The sequence below is a fragment of the Thunnus albacares genome, chromosome 1 (assembly GCF_914725855.1).
Source record: "Thunnus albacares chromosome 1, fThuAlb1.1, whole genome shotgun sequence".
Taxonomy (NCBI): Eukaryota; Metazoa; Chordata; class Actinopteri; order Scombriformes; family Scombridae; genus Thunnus; species Thunnus albacares.
Window position 1 is genome coordinate 29174770 of NC_058106.1, and position 5412 is coordinate 29180181.

Sequence of the window (5412 nt, forward strand, 5' to 3'; positions counted from 1 at the left end):
CTGCTGTTAACCTAGCATTTGCCTTTTGCTTATTATTAGCCTGTCAATTCAAATAACCTGATGAAATACACACAATTAATTGTGAAACACGCTATGTTAGCTGGCTATAGTTACTTTCAGAATTTTCACCAAGTAACATTCAAGGATGAAAATACATTTCAAATTCTTTAAAGGTGCAATATGTAAGAATTGTGTAAGAATTATAGTTTAAAACATTCAAAAATTAACTAAAAATTATCAACAGAAAGTGGAGAAATGATAAGATGAGACCTTCCCTGACTTTCTCGGTTGCCTATAACACCCTTTTGACTGATTTGTATGTATAATACTTAAGACGGTTTTGCTGGAAAATCCAAAGGATGTGACATTTATGTTTACTCCCGAGTGGCTTGCCTCTATCCCATCCCTTAGAAATGGAGTCTGCTAACGTCCGATCGGCATCTTTAATCTCTCTCTGTGCATGTGTGTGTGTGTGTTAGTGTCTCAGTGACTGATTCATAGGCCATCCCGGCAAAGTCAGCTATTCATCAGTTCATGAAATACAGAAAACTAAAAGAAATGGAGAGGAGTACATTTTCAAAAAGAAATAAAAGAAAACAGTCAAGGTTAATATTGATGTTTTGGCATTGTAAAGTAACATTGTCAGACACAACAGCGTCCTTCACTTTTCTTCTCATTCAAGCCGACAGCTGATGCTGTGTAGTTAACTGTTATTAAAATTGAAAAGAAATGTGCAGAATCATCACTGCAACAAACAGTGAGATATAAAGTAACAGAAAGTTACACATCAGTACAAGGAACCTTTAATGAAGAACATGTAAATCCACAATCACATACAGTCAATAAGAATTTAAACAGGTTTATGGGTTCCATTGTTGTGCCTCATGTGGTTTATCAGAATTAACAAACCACCTCCACTGATTTGAAAGTAGCCACAAGAAAAAAAGTTTCAACACATAAAAATGCAGCAATTGCTTTCTGCCCCAATCTATTCTTAAATACCTAATATCTTTTTCTTCTTAAAAGCAGTTCTTAAAGGACATTCACAGGACCCCTAAAGTCAATGCCTTCCTGGGAGCATGAATGTGCCTCACAAATAGCAAATCAAACCACCCAGTAGTTTTTGAGAAAACTTAACTTTCATGGCAGAGGTTACAAAGGCATGTCTACCAGACAAATATCTAATGTTACAGAATTAGGAACCGAAGATGCTAAAGTATTTTTCGGTGATATGTAATTCTCAACAGTAGTTGTTCAGTTGACTGGTGGAGCCAGCCCACTCTGTCTCTCCAAGTCCACAAAATGAATTTGGAGATTATCATCAACACACAGACTGCTCTGAGCTGGCAGAATGTCATCAAACTGGTGTAGAGCTTCCTGGGACACTGGGAACCCACATTCCCTTCCGTCAAACCTAAAGCCAGTCAGAAATTCAAACGCTATGAGTCAAGTCATTACAAATGGATCATTTAATCTTCCAGGTAGGCAAAAAATGCTAAATAAGTATAATAACTAAAACTACTAAAACAATAAGTTAGTTTTCTAGCTGTGATAAATCGCAAAGACCTTGAATTTCTGATGACAGAAATCAGCCACAGGGTGACTGACAGGTTGACAGCAGCTCTTTCAGTCAAAAATGGTCCTTATATTTGCTTCCACCTTTTTGCTTTGTACATTCTGAATGTAGGTTTGGTGGGGAATGTTTTTTTTTTTTGTTTTTTTACCTTTTTGAAATAATGATCTAGTTTTCAGACTTAATTGAATGGGATTATCATCAAGTGAGGAACTTATCATATTGGGCCTCTATACCATTGGCTAAACTTTTGTGGCTTCAATGGCGACCAATTTCTAAACCACTAGAAATCGCTGACTCATCCCACTATAAATTTTGATCTGTTTAGACAATCACACACATTGTCTTTAAACTTAAATAAGTGAAAATGCAATCTGATATTTACTGAACTTGGTCACATATTGCATGGGTTAATCACAAACCTGTGAGGCAGGTGGTACATGGCATTCTTAAGTGTACTCTGGAAACACTTCCGTTGTCGTTTGGTGTGATTGCAGTGCTTTTCTGTCATGTGTTGTGTTGTCTGTATTTGCAGAGTGTTTTCTAAATGCTGAATGTGTTGTCAAATTGATGAAGATGCGTTCTTACTTTGCTTGTGTTTTGTCTATTTGCATATGTTTTCTTAAGTTACAGTGGGTTGAGCTCCCAGGGCCACCATAGCTATCTGCTAAATGAAAATGTCGGCCAGGCAATTACACCTGCCTCATTTTTTTCTGACCCACATTCTGCGAGGACCCACCCTACTCTGCTTCTAGTACTCATTGCCTTCATTGGTTAGGTTAGTTAGGTTTAGGCATGAGGAGTGAGATGGTTAGGGTTAGGGTAAGAATATCACGGTCAGAGCCAGTCAGAGGCAGTGTAGGGGGCGGGTCTTCACAGAATAACAGAAAGATAAAAGATAAATGCTAGTGTAATGTAACAATATTTACACTGGGTGGAATCTTTCATTGGATTAGGCTAAGTGGCCACCAACATTATCCAACAATATACTATACAATATATATAATCGCATGGCTATTGCAAGTTTATTACATGTACTGTCTTATTATCAGCTTGACAGTCATCTGTAAAGAACTTTGAATTGCACCAACCTGTACCAAAGGTGCTATACAAGTACAGTTTGATTGATTGATTGATTGACATTCTTAGTTACAGCAGGTCATGACAGAGTATATTGTCTACCAGTCTTTGTGTTATGCTATTGATCTCAAAGCATAATACTATAAAATAGTGAAATATCCATCAACACCACTGGATGTTTCTGTATACAGAGAGCCAGACAAGTTAGAGACAGATTAAGATGTCTATTTCACAAAAATATCCACAACTAAATATCCGGGAGATGTGGTTCTAACCAGGGTGTGAAAAATGAGGGGTTTCGGGGGTCCAAGACCTCTTGATTGACCCTTGATACCCCCTGAAAACCTCAAAAGCAAAATTTTGGGAGGGGTCTCTGGAAAAATCTTTTAAAAATTATATTTCACTCCTGATTGTTAAAAGCTTACTATGTCCAGTATTCATTACTTAAATTGCAAAACATTTATTCACACATATGAATACAGAAAAATATTGTTGTGGTGTTCCCTCCATTACCTCCATTGAATACCTGGTTGTTTCTGGTAAGACCTTCTTCTGTGGGTGGCACTGTTGCTGTTAGAAAACATTACCCCATACAACCTGAAAAGCAGTGGAGTTTTTTTTCTGTTTTGACATCATGGTTACACTTGTTTAAAAATACGGACTCAGTATGCATCAAATCAGAAAAATATGTCAAAGAGAAAGCAAAGTTCATTACTTGCTAACTTTGGATTCATTTCTGAAAAGCTGAATCAGAATAACAATGAAAACATAGTGGATATACCTGGAGCTAATGCTGGTGCCTCTGCAGCCACTAGCACATGCACAGGTGAGTTGGGGTTCCTCTCCTGCCCAGTCAATCCCCAGAACCATGTCAAGTTGAAGTTGACAGGGACACAGAGGTCAGGAGGCTGCTAACATAAGTGACCTGCTGGCTGGTTAGACAATGAAGCAGGTGGGCAAATGGAAAGACCACAATGCTTGGCTTGATGTCAACGCTGGGAAGTTAGGGTGTTTAGTGTGTAGGAGAGCAAAGAGCTTGCTGCTCTCCGAAAAGGAATCGGGTGTACACCCCGCAGAAGAATGGATCAATGGTGAAGTTAGTGGTCGTGATGCAAGGAGGCTACGAAATAAGATAAATAAAAGAAAGCCTCCCAAACAGCTCCATTGATTTACAAGCTGACTTACTCCAGAAAACAACAATTTCATTCAGAACTGCGTACACCTTGGCAAAAGAAAGGCTATCAGCAATATCCACAAATCTAACCACATCCATCACAACTGATGAAAGTACTGTTCATGGGCATCCCTATCTAATCATTTATGCAAGATGTGATGTCCGTGGTAAGGGTCATGACAATAATCTTTTCCTGGATAAAGTGGAACTTACAGATGGGGTTGATGCTAAATCCATTTATAACTCTATGATGGTGAGTCTACATAAAGCAGGAATGGATGATGAGTTCTTGAAGACGCTTCTCATAAGCATAGCCACGGATGGGGCTGCAGTGCTCACAGGGAAAGCCAGTGGACTAATTGCCAGCCTCAAAAACAACTTTCCAAACGTGCAGTCTGTACACTGCCTGGCGCACAGATTAGAAGTGGCAGTCAAAAATGCTCTTAAAGAAGTGGCTGGCTGTAATTACTTTGAGTTCTTATTTCAAAGTTATACTCACTCTATCACCAGTCAACCATGAATGCCAGATTGCTTCAAGAAGCAGCGGCTGAGCTCAAAATGCAAATATTGAAAATTGGTCAAATTTTCACCATCAGATGGGTTTTCAGTTGCTATAATACAGTAAAAGCTGTATGGAAAGATTTCCCCGCCCTAGCACTCCATTTTAAAACATCGAGTGAGGACACATCACGCACTGATGTTGAGAGGCAAAAATACAAAGGGCTTCACAAGCTCCTAACCAACTCAGGATTTGTGGAAGATTTGGCTGTCATGAAAGACATCCTGTACGAACTTAAGAGTCCATCTCTCAAGCTGCAGAGAAGAGAAACGACACTTGTGGATTCAAGTCTCCACATCCAACAAACCATTGATGTTTTGACAGCCATGAAGACATCTGGTGGGAAATCAATGAAGAAGGCTGAACAGTGTGTCTTATCAGGCCTTTTAAAAGATGTGGAGCTGACAGAAGGCAGGGGGAAAATAAACAAGCCTCGTTGTTATGAGTCGGTGTTTCCCAGTCTAACCAAGCGCTTACCAGAGTCAACCTTAGTCCAGAAGCTCCATGAGGGCTTTTGGCCAGGACAGCAGGAGGCCTTGACTTTGTATGGCGAACAAAAAGTACACAGTCTGGCTAAATGGCTGGGGGAACCAGCCAGGGAGGCTGTGGAGTGTGGAGCAGTTTAGAGAATGGAAACTGCAGGGCACACTACAGGGCGAAACACTGGAGAGACTATGCATAGCAAGTCGCACTTACCTCCCCACGTCTGCTGGGCGCGAGAGAGGATTTTCCACTGTAAATGACACAGCAAGCCAGAGTTGCAACAGGTTGCATGAAGAGAGCCTGTTTTCACTTTTGTTTGTGGACCTAAATGGACCCTCTTTGGATAAATTTGATCCAGTGCCATTCGTGAGAACCTGGATTTAAGCAGGACATCGTCTCTCCTCTTCTTGGATACCAGGAATGTTTTTCGATCTCTAGCCTATGTTTGCTGTGACTGAATTGTGATGGACCTGCTGTGCATAAGGTCAAAAGTTGTACAGCGACACACAAAAATGCATGCGCTGGGTTTGAGTGTGTGTGTGT

At 40.1% G+C, this 5412-nt stretch overlaps 1 long non-coding RNA gene across 1 annotated transcript; it reads right to left on the reverse strand.

The window, feature by feature from the left end:
- Window positions 1–787: 787 nt before the first annotated feature.
- On the reverse strand, window positions 788–5072 carry LOC122983752. The gene is made up of 3 exons (XR_006403758.1): window positions 3435–5072; window positions 3180–3250; window positions 788–1414 (listed from the first exon to the last, which is right to left on the reverse strand). It is a non-coding gene; the product is annotated as an uncharacterized LOC122983752 (long non-coding RNA).
- Window positions 5073–5412: the final 340 nt, after the last annotated feature.